This window comes from Psammomys obesus, unplaced genomic scaffold (assembly GCF_907164565.1).
Source record: "Psammomys obesus unplaced genomic scaffold, mPsaObe1.curated_primary_1811, whole genome shotgun sequence".
NCBI classification, from domain to species: Eukaryota; Metazoa; Chordata; class Mammalia; order Rodentia; family Muridae; genus Psammomys; species Psammomys obesus.
In genome coordinates this window covers 145,362-162,243 of record NW_026587759.1, presented here as the reverse complement: position 1 = coordinate 162,243, position 16,882 = coordinate 145,362, and the positions used below count along the sequence as shown (strand labels likewise).

At 38.7% G+C, this 16,882-nt stretch overlaps 1 protein-coding gene across 10 annotated transcripts in view; it reads left to right on the top strand.

Moving 5' to 3' along the window:
- The window catches only part of Cast (calpastatin), a 99,595-nt gene that overhangs the window by 32,950 nt on the left and 49,763 nt on the right, over positions 1–16,882 (top strand). Inside the window, exon 1 of one of the 10 annotated variants that reach the window (XM_055604015.1) lies at positions 2,447–2,546. The exons of the other annotated variants lie outside the window; for them this stretch is intronic. The gene's annotated coding sequence lies outside the window, so the exon portion shown is untranslated. Of the gene's footprint in view, positions 1–2,446; positions 2,547–16,882 lie in introns of those variants that run through there. 10 annotated transcript variants of the gene reach the window in all.

The window sequence follows — 16,882 nt, the reverse complement described above, 5'->3', positions numbered from 1 at the left end:
AGAATATATAAGGGGCCACAGCATCAGCAACAGCATCTCAGTGAGAAAAGCTCAAAATACAAAAGGGGTATTGGAGTGTGTTAAGTGAAGCCCTTTAGTGCACAATTGCAGTAGTGTGTATAAGAAAGCAAATATTATCCTTAAAAAGAGACATCATAACCAAACGGCAGACACAGCAGGCTGTGAAGTTTAGCCCTAGTTTGCTTGATTATGGAAATATTCAACCTGACAGTTAAAGTAACTACCAATAGCATAATTACTGATAAATCTATAATGTCTGTATTCAGAAACAAATACGTATTGGATTTTGTGCTAGAAATGTGTTTATAGTATGTTTTTGCCTACTCCAAAACTGAATTTGTGCTAACAGAGTGAGTGATTATATTCATAAGCAATATTCTGTCTACCATGTAGTTACAGGCTCAAAATATCTAAAAGTCTTATGTAACTTAGATATAGCCTATTTAAAATAGTTACTATAAGTTGTTGAGCACTTAAAATTCACTTTTTAATAAATTAATACCTCTTCGCCACACCAAGTCACCTTGGATCATGTGTGGTTTGTGAGATGACTCTGGTAGATATAAATATTATCTTAATAATCATACATATACTTTAATGTAATATAAAGTGTCACATTAAGTTCATAACTGTATCAATACTTTCGCTTAAGACAAGGCTAAATTATGAGTTTAAGGTAAAACTATTTTAAAATTAGAAATCATGATATATTTGTAGCAAATTTTAAATATTATGTAAGAAATGCACCAATAGCCAATGTTTGGCAATGTGTTCTAGTTGGTAATCTTGTTTTTGTGTGTGTACTGAATTGGTGGGAGTAATTGAAGTTTCTGATTCAGGAAGTCTGGGTTAAGGCTGATACCCTATCTCACAAGCTCCCAGCTGTTTCCATTGCTGTGGTTAGGTGTTTAACTACCTCTGCCTTTAGGTTACCTGTGTATCGATGGAGAATTTGACCAAAATGAAGAGTCTCAGGTTTGAGGCTAAAGAATTGGTTCTCCAGAATGGAGCAAGGACTAGCATTTAAGTGTTGAATAGGTACTCCCAGGCAGTGACAATACCTATCATCTGAAAACCACACTCCGTTTGAGGACAACTCCCAGAGAACATGACAACCACAGCAATAAGTAACATCCTTGCTCATTTCCAAGAATGGAAGCCCCTTTCTCCCTGGCCTGCAAGCTAAGAATTGCTGTAATGTTTATGCCCATCCCTGTGGATACTGTTCTGACTCATCCGGAGCACAGAAGCACGGCCCCTTCTTCATTGAATGAGTCACAGCTGCCTAGTGCCCGGAGCTAGGAAGCAGGGTTCATGAGTATTGAAGTAAGTCACTCTGTGCTATTTTTTGTAAGAAGAAAAGTAATTGTCAGTGAAAACTAAGAGAGCTGAAGTACCTTCCCTCTCCCCAAAAGACAGTAATAACAACTGAAGTGAAGTGAAATTGATTTGTATTTTCATTAATAAGAACTCTAACAAGTGGGGGGGGGATTTTAAAAAGTCAGAGCTGGCTGTTGTCTTACTTCAAAATCTCTATTTGACAGAAGAAAAAAAGTAAAATGAAATAATCTACAGTGCAGGACTCCTTGAGTGGGAAGGCAGGGCTGCCACCTGACCTGACTGACAGTGGGATGAGGAGAAAAAACAGTTAAGGTGAGAGGCCTGCTCTTTTAAAGATCCCCGATCATCACCTCTGTGTTGGCCGAGTACCGCCTGCATCTTTCCTCAGCTGTCATTAGCTGGGTCTGAGGCCTCTGTTCCTCAAACACTGGACACCATCACTGGTCACTGTTATTTCCCCAACTCTAACCCCAAGCTGAGGGGCCAGGGTGGAAGGCAGCTCGTTTGTGGCTTTTGGAAAACTTGGATTTCCATATGTCTTTTAAAATATGATAACTAAATGCATTAGTGACTCCATAACGTGCTTTTCTTCTCAAAGAATGTTGCCTTTCTCTTAATTATTTAATCAACCTAGAATAACAGTATAGATTTCCAGATTTACATATTTGATGGTTTTAGACTTGTTCTTTGAACTTTTCATCATGAAAATGATTTAGTACATGTTAGGCTGTTCTTTTAAAATAGCCAATTTGCAGTTTCAGATGTGTTTGGCATTTGGAATTATCACTGACACCTTTCATTAATTTCATGGCTTCAAAGGGCTATTTAGGCCGTGTACTGGAGAAGGGCGCCAACCATTACCATTAAAGTGACATCCTGGAGCAGCAATCCTTCTGTCTCACACAGTGGATAGGGCCTGTGGCCTGCATCACAGGATGCAGTCTACTTTAGCCAGCCCGGGGATGCCAAGTGCCACTAGGGGGCGCCCTGGGACCTCAGCTCAGAAGCCGCTAGTTTCAGGTTTCAGGGCGTGCGTCCTGCGGAGGAGGGAGGAAGCGCCAGCAGGCCACGCCTTGCCCTATGCGTCACTCTCTAGCCTGGCTGGGAACTGAAACAGCAGAGGTTGAGTTCTACCGGGAATGCTGTCAACCCTAAACCGAGCTGGGCCAGGCGTCACACTCTGAGTGAGTACTGACGGGTCGCTTTTCTCCAAAGCTGCGCCTGCCATTGCGGGCCCTGGGCATGCCTGGGCCGGACCCTATATCCGACTGCGAACGTGTTCTCCTACTGTCCTCATGATCTAAGTTGACATTTCTTTCCAGATAGGCTTTAAGTTTGAAGGAGATTGTTGACCACCTTTTCTGTCCAGAACACTCTTACTGGCCCTTTACCGCTGGGAATTTCACTGCTGACCCGACATGAAAGATTACAAAACAGGACTTTGGGTCCCCTGATCTTCTGATGAAAGGAAAACAGCAGCAGCTATCTAATGATTTGACTTGGCACACTCCCCCCCCTACCCTGCGCTCCCCCACCAAAGCCTGCGGGGGAGAGGGCCCTGTCCCCATCCAGCCCAGTCTATGACCCCTGTTTTAGAGAATGAGCTCACTGTGTGTGACCTTTCTATGTACCTGACACATACTGGGTGTGGTGGGGCAAGTGTTGTAACACGTTTTAGCTGTTTCCCTGAACACAACCCGAGACTGTGGTAGGTTAACATCATTGATAGAAGCTTCACTTCTTTTAAGAACACCGGGTCTTCTCAGAGATTTCAGGATGCCTTCAGTAGTGGTCGGGCCCCACATTCTCCAATTGTTTATACTCTGTGAGCAGGAGGCTCCTCATTCCCATTATGCACCCTGAGAAACTGAGGCAGAGAGGTTATGCACCTTCCCCACTTAGTGGGGCTTGGACGCCAGGGAGTCCTTAAGACCCTGTGTGTCAGTAAGACAGGGGTGCTTACTCAGCAACTCTAGAAACTTCCTGCCTGTCAAGGTGTTTTTCTAGATGGAATTTCTGCATTGCAGAGCAGCTCAACAAGGAGCGGCGTGGGGAAAGTGGAAAGTGTGTTTCCTGACCACTAGTTGATATTTTGCTCATGGGAATGAATTTATTTGGCTTTTGTGCACTGATTTCCCAGTGTTTGAAGTGAGTATTACGTTTCATCGGGATGTGATAAGGGGTACCACTTGGGTTCTAAGAGGCATAAGGGGCTGGAAGTGGCAAATGTTAGCAAATTCATGTCAAACTAAAAAACTCACATTGGAGACTGATGGAGGAGAGGAGATGGCCTTTGGGGTGAGGAGCCAACGAGTGAAGGTGTGTGTGTGTGTGTGTGTGTGTGTGTGTGTGTGTGTGTGTGTGTGTGTTTTAACTACATTTGTTAAAATTTGTGCTTTGCAAACTGTGAGATGGTGTTTATGAAGCAGCCGTTCTGATAGGAATGCTGTGTTGCAGTTCAGTTGTTTTGAGAGAGGATTCCCAGTGTGTGAAGGGAGCTGCTTACATAGAATTAGACTCCACTAAATTTAGTTTCAGTTTAGGACTGGACAAGGATGTATCTCTCCCATAATGAAAATGTTAAGAGGAATAGTATAAAACAATAATTTGTAAGAGTGAAACCAGCAAATCTACCAGCAGAACCCGAGTACTTACTTTGAGCTAACTTCTTAAAACTGGTCAGGTATTAGTTTTCCTATTAATGATTTATAATAACAGTTGTATCTTTAAGTCCTTAGTACTTCTTTGGCAGAAGTACTTCCTTTCCTCAGATATGAACCCTCTGATGAATCTAAGCTGTGCACACATGTCTCTTTGGATTTTCTCCCTTTTCCTAGCTTACAGTTCCCGCATTTTGGAGATGTTGTGAATCTGAAATATACCTATTGCATCCTTATGTTTGGCCTGAGAAGAACATATTTTTCCTATATGCTTCATTAATAACAGTATTACTAAGAAAAGCACTGTGGTTCTGTGAATGGCAAGCAAGAAAGTACATCTGCTACCTGATGCTATTCCAGCAGACATATTCTTGGCACTTTTGGTGACAGCCCTGAGTTGTTCTGTTACTTCCATATTTTAAGGATGATTTACAACATCTAGAACTTGATGGCTCTGCATAAACTGATTTGTTTGAACATTAGCTATTTAAATAACAGCTGTACTCGTGCTAGTAGCAAAGAGGCATTGTTTAGTTAATGCCCAGTAATGTTCTATTGTCTATATACTAAGCAGTAATAAGTTATTTCAAAGTGACTATTATACGACCCCATAAAAAATAGACTGCCATAATTTGCATTAAAACAATATACATTAATAGTGATGGCTACATTTACTGAAAAATACTGTATTTTAACCTACACTGAGCATTGCTATATTATGATCATGATGCAGATATAAAATATTTTATTGTATCATTTAAAAAATTAAAAACATAAAATCCACCTCATTTATTACTTCCTGTGATCTATTTGGCAGCTCTGTAAAATACTTTCTAAACATTGAGCTTTAATGCATGAAAAGTTATTACATAATCCAATCACATCTGGCTACAGTGTTTTCAGTTTTCAGAAATCGAGTTTTACTATTCTGTGAGACTGTAAAAGACACAACCTCCTATTTGAACCTCCACATTATCTACCATAGTTCCTTCAACTAAGCACTTGCTCAATAAATATTTCATTAAATGGATTGCAAAAATTGATTAGTTTTATTTTCATATGAACAGTACTCTTAAACTTTAGTCAGTTAACAAACGTTAGGTATTTGCAACTTCTAGAGAACAGTAATAATGAGTGTTGTTTTACTATTTCTATCTAACCCAAAACAAGTCTATACATTAATACCACAGTGCCCAGGAACTTTGTTCATAGTAAAAGAAACTAAGTTGCAGATTCTGCAACCCTGTAGCAAGATGCTCTTCCACTGTCATGTATGCCAGAGATTTTAATTTTGTCCTGTGGCTGTCCACAGCTAAGCTAGAAACATCATAGCAGCAGTCCAAGCTTCTCTTGAGTTACTTTCTCCAGCTGTTGATTTTGGTATGCATGCATGTGTACATGTGCATGTGAGTTCTGGTGCCCATGGAGGCCATAGGCATAGGACCACAGGTGGATTTACAAATGGCTATATACTGCTGTATCTGGAAGCATAACTGAAGTCAGATCCTTTCCATGAGAAAGGTGCCTGCCCTTAACCAGTGAACTATCTCTCCAATCCGTGCAATACTCTTAAAAACATAAAAATTAAAAATATAATTCTTTTATTTTTAAGTCTGGGCATGTTGATACATTCCTTTAATCCAAGCACTTCGGAGAGGCAGTAAGGTCTATTTAGTGAGTTTCAGGACAACTAGAGCTATATAGAGAGGCGTTGCTTCAAAGAACAAAATAAAAAGAAAAGAAAAAGCAAAATGTTGTATGGGTGGCCCCAGTCGATTAGAGTAGCTTGACAGGTACTGAGGAAGCCTTTGTCTTCTATCCACCAAGCACCTGTGAGGTACAGAGAGGAGAACTGCTGCATATTCAAGGTTATCCTGGGTTACATGCATGCTCTAAGCCAGCCAAGGCTATATAGTGAGAATCTGCCTTTAAGGAATCTAATATTTATATCCATTTGGAGGAAGGAGATGTTAGGGAAGGGCTCATATCTGCTTTTATTGTGTTCACTGAGTTAATTCCATATAATTTACCTCTGTCCTGTAAGCATAGTCAATGCACATTGGTTATGAGTCATGTGAAGTGAATGGTGAAGGAACATTGATAAGAGACTTTCTGATGATTATCACATGCGTGATGAATGTAAAGGTCTCCTTAGATACAGCAATCTATGCTTTAGCAGTTGTAATCCTCAGAGAAGAGGTCTTGGAACAGAATATGGGTCATTAGGTGAATCTCCATTAGCCATGCCACTTATTCTCTTGTCATGCAACTTCCTGAAACTGATTGAGGCAGTGCTTCAGGAAGTGTCAACAGAGGAGTATCTGCATTAAATTACTACGGGTAAATAAAGAAAATTCTCTTGAGAAATTTCTCAAGGCCTCTCTCTCTGGCCACCCACCAAGATCAGTGAGGAGCCTAAATCTCTAGGTAAATTTTTATACTTATTAATAGTTTGATGATCACTGCTATGAGTAGTAAATGAGTTTGTAAATTTCCCACCTGTAAGGAGCCTCTGGCCTTCACAGTACAGCAAAATTAATCAAAATTAGAGTTCTGAATCACATGAAAGGCAGAATGAGAAGTAAACCAAGTTCCTTACTATGTAGTCACAGTACCTGAACTCTGTGGTACAGTTCATACAAGTGATTCAAATAACCAGACCCTGATAGCTCCAAGGATATCTTAAAGCTGGGGAAAGTGTGAGAGAATACTGTTATGCAGAGAAAGCAGAAGCTCAGCTTCCTGCTTATTCTGCTTTGTTGTCAGCAATATTAAGAGCATGGCCAGAGAAAGTTGCAGAAAATACAATTATTACTCCACTTTCTAGTTACATGTGCTTTTCCTATATTGCACATATGAGCAGGGCAAATAAAATCAGTTTCAAAGACTAGCAATACTTAGTTACATAATAATAATCTTTTAGAGGTGTTCCTTTTTAATAAAACACAATTCCAAGATACATTCAGTTCAGAGGGCTGGGCTTACAACAAGGAACTGAAACTCATGGCCACAATTGATAATGTGCTCAACTGTGACTTCTCTTTAATATTCCCTACCTCGTTTTCTCTGCTGTGGTTAGATTAATGTCTACAACTATCTCTTCTATTCACTCAGGTCCCTGTTCAGATCTGCATAATTCATACTTTTATCTGTGCATGACTTTTATCTGGCATTTTCATTCCTTTGACTCTAAACTTTGAAAAACTTAAAGTCTGCTTTAGATTCCAGAATTGTCTTCAGACCTTGAAGAACATTTCCCCAGTGATTGCAACTGTGGACTTACACTAATACTGTGTTATTTTCCGGTGGCATTTGAAGCATCTAACTAGAAACTCTTCTTCAGGGAAGATTGCTTTCCAGGACTTTTTTTCCTTGTGTTGTAGACATGTTTCTACCAGCTATTTCTAAATTATCTTGCTTGTGTTCATTGAGGTTTTATGTATGTGGATACCTGTGCTTAGAGGCCCTGTGCCAAATGACTTGATTTCCGAATGTTCAGTGACATAGGTGTGGCTTTCCTCTTTGTCATAGTAGATTTTTAAATTCACAGCTCCATCCAGAGAAAAAGTTCATTGCCATTGCCCTGGGCAGGGGAATGGCATGGCATTCCTAAATATATGCTTGTGGATATTCTCTTCTTTGTATTTCCCAACTTTATGCCAATAACTCTGCATAAGGCCTGCAGCCAGGATTTCTTTCATCTTGAGATACTGGGTTCCCAGTTCCAGCTATCAGGTCTGTTTCTGACATCACTGTAAGGCAGTCATCTTTCAATGACTCCCGGGCTAAATGGTTCACATAACATTTCATTTATTCCTCTTTGTATTTCTATGTTCATATGGTGAAGCTGTATTAAGACATTTTATATTGATATATCTTATTCGAATTATGTGATATTGTATATATTTTATATATAAATGTTAAGACATATTAAATATGAAGTACCAGAGTCCAGAGAGTTTAACATGTGTCACACAGATAGCAAGATTCAACTTTATTCTGGCTATTGTTTGTAGACTGATCTTACAAAGTCCTATACTTAGTTTACTTATACATTATATGCATAACAAAGTAGAACTTTATCTAAACTCAAGAAAGTAAGCACTGGAAATAAATCTGCTACTTTTATTGTTGTGCCTATTATATTGATATTTTCTGTTTTTTTAATATGTAAATGAGGTTTCTATCTACTGTTGGAATTAGAAGATCTGCTGGTTAGTTTTGTGTCACTTTGATGCAAGCTAAAGTCATTTGAGAGGAGGGAGCCTCAACTGATAAAATGCCCTGATATGTTCAGCAAAACTCTGGGGCAGTTTTTAAATTAGCTATTGATAGGAAAGGGCCCGGCCCATTGTTGGTGGTGCCACCACTGGCTGGTGGTTCTGGATTCCATACAAAAGCACAGCGAGCCAGCCATGAAGAGCAAGCCAGGAAGTGGCACTTCATGGACTGTGCTTTACTTACTGCTTGAGATTCCTGCCCTGTTTGAGATCTTGCTTGGCTTCCCTCCGTGGACTGTGACTTGGGATATGTAAGCCGAATAAACCCTTTTCTACTTAAATGGGTTTTGGTCATGGTGTTTCATTGCAGCAATATGAACCCTAACTAAGACAGAAGATACTAGTTTATTGGTCTTATAGACTGTTTACATAGGCAGCACAAAAGAAATGTTAGCCATCTTTAAATGTAGAGAATATTATTAATTAATTTATAGTAATATATATTTATAATAGTAGTATATTAGTAGTAATATTAATACTGTTACATAATAGAATTAGTGGTAGTATATAACCAAAAATTCTCTTACTATGTGGGAAATACAGGACTTTTGCAGATTGAAAGATAAGCAGCATTGCTCCCATTGTTTAATTCAATTTCAAGTAAATCATAGTTTGGAAAACACTCTGTCCCACTGCATTTCTGCCCAAAGCCAGAATGGGGTGAATTAGTAATAAAATGAAATAGGCACAGAACAGTTCAGGACTATGCTGAAGGTCACACAGCAGCTTGGGCAGTCCAGATTCAGAGTCCAGACCCACACATAGTATTCTCTTTACTCTCATGCTGACTCTTCAGTATGTGTGAAGACTTAACTTGCTATCAGTGAATAATTTGAATTTCCATTTTATTTCATTCCCCATTTTAATTTCAGTCATCTGAAAGTAAGCTTGGATAAGAAAACCTTGTTATAATGTCTTATAACATTTTTACTAACATTTTTAACATTTTTACTAAGTACACAGTTCAGAGCCAGACATTGTGATGCATACATAGTTTTTCAAAGACAGAGGCAGTTTCTTCTATGAGGAAGATAAACAAGATTAGTGTGTACTTTCTCAAAGCAACGGTAACAATAGGAAACATTCTGGAACAATTTGACTTACAGGCTGAAGTAAATTGTTATTAGATAAGTTTTACTTGATGACTTGTGTGGAGTTTTCTAAGTCTATAGGATGGCCCATTGATAGGACTCATAATCAGACACCCTCCTAGCTTGTATTGAGATCATATATCAGCTGTGGCTACTGTCCTGTTGCTAGGCAACATGTGGGTGTTTATTTTGATTATGTCAGAGGCCAAAGTTTCACGTATGCTCCACTGCCAAGATCAATTTGAGTTTTGACATTCTATTTTTATCTTATATATATTCATCTCTTTTAATATGTCTCATAAATGTGTGACATTCTCAGGAGATTCCATCATCCATCTTCCCCAGATTGCCTCATTCTGGAGTACTAGATCTGCTATTCTCTGAACTGAGTGTCTGTAGGATTTCCCCGTATCTAAGTTTTGCCTAAGCTATTTTACTCATTAGAATGTTTACCCCATTCAAGAATTCATCTGCAGTTGTTGTAACTATTTTTAGTTTTTAAATTGAAGGCATAGAAATTTTCATGGCAAACTATTCATGGACCTTGTTATCAGGTCCATGAACTTGTGTTCACACCTAGGTTCCCTGTTTCAAGCTTCACTTTCCTTATTTATTAAATACTGATACTGATGTTTCCTTCCTAAGTGTTTGTAGAAATACCCTGGAATCAGGTATGTAAAACATTTGTCCCCGTTTCTGACAAGGGGAAGATTCTGTACCTCCTCACTCCCTATTGATCACATTATAGTAAATGTGCAGTAAATAGTATCTCCTTCCTCTGTGAAGGCTTTCCTAACCATCTCTGGACCCATACTTGAGAAATACAGACTGTTGCTGCTGATCACTTACCATGTTTGATTATACATTAGATGTTTGCAAGATCAGCCTTGTTATATACTGTGTTGTGGTATATAAAGGACTTGCTGATAAGCTATAATAATTAATTTTACACTAGGTGTTTTCATGATCAACCTTGTTATATAAGTTCTGTTGTATAAACAACCTCTTAGCACACTTTTGTGTTCTCCTTAAGCTAGCTCAACTTCATTAATAAACTTCATTTATAAATAGCCATTTGCTTATCTCTCAGCAGATTCATATTTTATTATATTAAACAGTATACTTCGTTAAACAGAGCTTCTTAAACCTTTTTTACCCATATCTATTTTAGCATGAGAAAATTTTATATTACTCTGGGAAATAGGTACACTTATTGATAAATCATAAGAAATTTTATTTTAAACAATTTTGCCATTTAATTTTACCATTAAAGATAAATATCAAATTGCAAACTGGTAAGGTGGATGTGCTTGTTTATTTTTGTGCTAAGAATTAGGTCTTAATTGAATTCTTGATACTGAAGGGCATACAGCATCTTCAGTGTAGTATGGAGTTGATCAAGATTTTGATTTTATAATTTTCAGAGCTGGGAATGCTATTCCACATAAATACATAGTACAAAATGTCAGAAGTATCTGTAGAACTATTTCATAAATTATTGAACATTCTGTCCTAATCCCAAGCCAGAATTTATTTAAGTGTACTTTGTCAAACTCAAATCAGCAATTCAAAGAACTGCTTTTTAAAAGCCAAACATTTTATCACAGTGCAATTCAAATTAATTCCAAACTTGTATGTTGAGGAATGATACGAAGGAAATGTTCAAAAGTCTTTGTTTTCCACATCTAAATCCCTAGGTGCCTTTAAGATCAGAAAACTTTATATGTACAGTAAAATCACTGTAGTTCACAATGTAATGGTAGAGTGTAATCTCAGTTGAAGTGCCTCTGGAAGCATGTATTGGCACCGAGTGATGTGATAGAATGCACAGTGCAGATTGGCTGGATTATGTGTTCAGATCCAAGGTCACAGTAAAGTCCTATCATGTGACATGGTTAGGCACTTGTAGAGACACTTTACAGTTATTCTTTGTTTTGTATTGTTTTTATGGAGGAAAGGGTATTTGTGCTTGCAGTTCCAGAGTACGAAGAGTTAATGTTTGGGAGGCATGGCAGCAAGTGGCAGGTATTATGGCAAGAATAGGAAGCTGAGAGTTCATGTCTTCATCATCAGAAAGGCCTCAAACTCAGGTAGAGCTCTGCCATCCTCCTCTTGGAAGAATCTTGCCGAAGATTGTCAGTTGCCCTTCCTGGAGCCATTCAGATTGCTCAGCTCTCACTACATCTCAAACCTGCCACGCTAATTCTCGAGAGCTCACAATTATTTTTATGTGTTTGATTTTTAATTAATTTTTGGTCATTTCATGTTTAGAAATCTCTTACTGTTTGAAATTTATTTGTAACCTCCATGTCCATTTATATGACCCCACAAGAAATTGCATGTTAGCTGACTATATTGCAGTTCTTATTAAAAACAGAGCTGTATTTAATAAAGGCACACAAATGTATGCTATGAAAGCATGATACACAGTAGACAATTTTGAATGTCTGAATATTTATTTCCTAAAGTGAATGACTCATTATTAAAAAAGAAGCAGGGACACTTGTATTCATTGGGTGTAGTACTGCTGTTGGTAAAGAATGTGTAGGTTTTTTCGGGAAAGCCCTCGCTAGGTATCCTGAACAAAGAGGCTCAGGGGCTTATTTGTGTTGCTCGCCTTTTTCTAAGATGTTCAACGCCTAATTAATGACAAGAATCATGTCAATGATGAAATGTTCAGAATGTATTATTTTTACTGTTTTTCTCTTCTGTAGGTGAATTTTTCTGGTGGTCATACAGTAAAGTTCATACAGTGCTGTACTTGGGCCATAAACTAATAATTTGTGGGTTTTTGTGTAAAAAAAAATCATACAAATGCACATTGAGCAACTTCTGTATAGCCAACTCTGGGAACTGGCATGCTTCACTGCACCTGGGATAGGTCTGGTTGCTACCTTTGTGGGGTTCATATTCTTTATCCTGAGATCCTGTGGTTACACCTATGATTTTTCTGTTATCTGAGAGGTGTCATTAAGCAATAACCTAGTTGGGAATCAGAAATGACTTGCTTTTTCTCTAGCACATCTAGTAGTGCAAATTTTAGTAGTTAAAAATCAGTGTCAGCTTGTCAGTTTTTTTTAATCTAGAAATTTTTTAATATTGGTCTTTTCTTTTGTCCAAGTTGCCCTTTTCTGGTCGTATATAAATGGTGCTGCAGTGAGGAGATGCTTAGGTTTGATCAACATCCCATACAGGGCACAGAGAAGCCATCAACACCTAAACAAATATTGTGACATATTATATAATTGTTTCTAAGCTAAAAGTTAAAAGCTATTAAAATTATAGTTTGTTACTTGACAGTTAAAAAAAAGCAATCAAGATTGGAGTCAACCAGTTACTTCTGAGCTCCTGTCTGCTACTGAACTGTATCTAAGTCATAGTAGAAGACTATTGATCTTAGTAGTATGGAACTAAGGTGACCTATTTATTTAGGCAGCTGTAGATCAAAAGGATTGAGAGATAAACTGGAGTCGGGATTCGGGTCGGGGAGCACAAAGCCCAGACACTATCACAATATTCTTGATAGATAATCGAAGTGTGAGGGTTTGTGACTAGACCAGGAGAACATTCACTAGTAGAAATGAAAAAAAGAAAGAAAGAAACGGTGGAAGGCTGACAGCCAACACTGCTTCTGAATATGGGGCTCTGAGTTCCTTACAAGTCCAAAGCCAATGGGCGCCATCCCCTTTGTACACATGACGAAAGGAAGGCTCCGGAGAGTGGGTAAAAAAAAGGAAAATGCAGGTATTTTAACCTGAATCTTGCTCAGTCTCCTCTTTGTATGGTTGTATACTGACAAAGCAGGCTTGTCACAATAGAAGACACTTAAGATTATAGAGAAAACTCAATATCCTAAGAAAGAAATAAAATATAAGTCATAGTGACTGGTAATGATTGTGACTGAATAGTAAGGAACATGGAGTAGGTAAAAGAAGCTTTCAGAAGGAAGATCTGAAGAATGAGGAAAGAACCCCACAATTCTAGTGTTACAATAGACAATAAATAAAGAAAGGTCAATGTCTCACAAGGAAGCTGTTGGTAGAATATCAAGTGGAAAATATATCAGCCTAGGGCCTGATATTTTTGATAACCTTCAACAAAGGCTGGTCCAAGACTATGAAGGGCCGTCAGTGCTCCCAGGGGGGAGAATATTTTAAAGTTGCCATTTCTGACTTGGGAAAGGAATCCTGTGCAACTAATGCTGCACTCCTATTTTGTGAATTGAACCAACAGCCAGGTAGAAGGGAGGAAAGAGACTGAAGTGACACTGACTGGCTGCAGTGGAGGTAGTGAGGACTACAGAAGCCATGTAAACGTGCCTGGGAAGGAGCTGAATACCTCTGGCAGCCAAGCATGAAGATAAGGTCTCTGTTGTGTAGCTACAGAAGTAAGTAGCTGAGGGAATAACTGTTCTATTAACTGGAATTATGTCAACAGAACTGGTAAAAGATCATTCCAGAAGTCCATCCCTTCAGCAGAAGCCCTACTCTCTCACCTTTTCCCATTGATCAGAACCTACAGGGGCTCTCAGAACCAAAATCTTTCCACCTTTCCAAATGGTCTCTTTTTGTGCAGCCTCATTAGTCACACGTTTTCAAGAGAAGGTGCTAAAGAGAGGTGGAGGGTTAGAATGGGTTCAACAGACAGCTTGTTGAAAGGAGGTCCATCAGGTAGAGGCAGCATTCATGTTGCAATGATGTTACCGTTTCCTCTTTATGATGGAGTCATTTGAGGTTGGAAGAGGATTCTCAACAAGACTGGCTAAGGTAGAGAAGTTATAATGCCAGGCTGAAAGTCAGGAGATGTGCCTTAAAGAGCACAGGAGATATGCATGTTTTGAGAGAAAAAATATATATACTTAGCAGTACAATTTACATGATAATCACAGAGGTGGGGATATTTATGTGGTATGTGTCCAGGGATAGCATGCCCTAGCTATTCTACAGTGGAGGTTTGGAAATGAAGATGATACAGTACTGGACTTAGGGACTTTAAAGGCAAGTGAAACAATTTCTGGTTTTGCATGATGTACTCCACAAAGAGGGAGCCATTGCTCTTTCTGCTTATGCCTTGGAGATGTGCATTCGTAAGTGGCAGGAGGAAAGGTTGATGTGCTCAGAATGGGAGACTTTTGGAAAAAAAACTATTTCTATCTTTTTCAGGCATCTTAAAAGCAAGTTATCTTTCTCTCATCTCTCTGGTTTTTCATTGAACTTCTTGAATTCTTACAATAATGAATATGCAGATTTGAAGAGACTTTGTTAAATAATGCCAGGAAATATAGGTAAATTACAAGAGTAAATGTTTATTTTATTTTTAATCTACAGTTAAGTTTTATCACCATGGTTTTATTTTAATGTAACTTGTTATAAGAAGCTTGAGTTGGACCTTTTGTTTTATATTGTTTTTATTATTTCATAAATTTTTTTATTTTCAGTTTATTATTTTGTATCCCAAGTGTGCCCCCTCTTTTCTCTCCTCCAAGTCTCCTCTTTCCATCCTTCCTCTTTCCCCTCTCTTTTTTCCCCCAGAAAAGGGGAGCTCCCCCATATCAACATTCCCCAGCACATCAAGTCATCAGGACTGAGCATATCGTCATCCCTTGAGGCCAAGCAAGACATCCCTGCCAGGGGCAAGTGATCCAGAAGCAAGTAATAGAATCCATGTTAGAAATAGAGCCCCACCTCTAATTTCCAGGCAACCCATGTGAAGACCAAGTAGCCCATTGGCTACATGTGTGTAGGAGTCCTAGGTCCAGATCATGTATGCTCCTTAGTTGATGTCTCAGTCTCTAAAAGCTCCCATGGGACTGTGTCGGTTGTCTCTGTTGGTCTTCTTGTGAGGTTCCTGTCCCCTCCAGGTCTTTTCAACTTTCCCCCAACACTTCCACAAGACCCTAGAGCTTCGCCCCATGCTTGGCTCAAGTCCCAGCTGTGTCTCAATCCACTGCTGGCTGGGGCCTCACAGACTACAGTCAAGTTAGGTTCCTGTCTACAAGTACAGCAGAGTATCATTATTAGTGTCAGGGGATAGCTTTCTACCATGGGGTAGGTCTCATGTTGGGCCAATTATTGGTGTATTCATTCATTTACATAAGATAATAAACATTAAATTTCTTACCTTCACCTATAGAATAAGAGCTGAGCCAGCTACAATATTGCAGAGTTGAGTGGTGAATAGTGGGGTAGGGTCATTTCCATTGCTTTCAGTCCCCAAGAATCAGCCTTCATATTTCAGTTTTGGAAAACTTTATGTGTCTTAATGTGCAGTCCATGGTGAGGACAGGGACAGTCAATGCCTTAGCATTTTAACCATGCTTATTTATAGCTGCTATATGGAGAGGTTTTAGTATAATTGGTTGGCTTCCATTATTGTACATGAGGCTCACTTTCAGGAATTATTTAATGGAGTAGTAGTCAGGCAGGGATAATCGAAAGATATGTCATCTTTTAGATATTTTAATAAATTTAGATGCTTAAAATTAATATTTGATAAAGCTAGAGAGATGGTTCAGTGGATAAGAGTAGTTGGTGCTCTTGCAGAGTATCCTAGTTCAATTCTAAGCACAAAAATGGTGTTCACAACCATCCATAATTCTAGTTCCAGTTCTATGACATTTTCTTCTGACTTTTGCTGGGCACCAGGCATACATGTAGTACATATATATGCAAATCTTCATAAAAATGAAATAGTTTATAACAATCTTTTAATGTTTCTGCTGCTTATTTGTCATAGATGAGAAAACCATTGAAGGAATGAACACTTAAATGAATTTGATTAGAAATTTGTATTATAAATTTGTATGTTCACATTGTGGAGTTAGAATTATCTGCATATGAGCACTTTAATCCCTAACAAGTTTTACTCTCATTGAAAAATATGGCTATTCATGTATTTCTCCACTGAGTTAGCTGTAAAGAAAATATATCTTTGTATATTTTCTAGTTTCTTATCCCAAAGAGAATGTGAGAGAGGTTACTATAGTGCTTGGAATGGAGTGTGTGTGTGTGTGTGTGTGTGTATGTGTGTGTGTGTGTGTGTGTGTGTGTGTGTGTGTGTGTGTGTGTGTGTACAGACTGTTGGGAGGAACACCTGATGCGGCCTAAGAGTGCTCAAAAAAAAAATAAGTTCTTATGGTTTTATTTGAAAAGTCAGTTTGCTAAAACTGTGGTCCTTTATCTGTAAGTTACCATAGTTGAGCTACAGTGTTAGCTGAGGTCTGTGGGAAGTGATTTTGGTCATGGGGAGTAGGTAATAGTAGAGTCATACCCTTGAGTGGGAATGTGAGTGGGAGAAGAGGAGAGAAGTGACAGGCTTTGCTGCCTCTTGACATAGCTTCTGAAGTGGCTCAAGGCCAGCCACTGGAGACAGAGGGAGACACACACTGTACACTCCCCTGCCTTCCTGACAGAGGCCACAGCTATTTTTTGACAGTGAGTTGCTTAAGTAGGCAACTTTCTTGAGATGGAATCACTGAGATGTAAAGAAT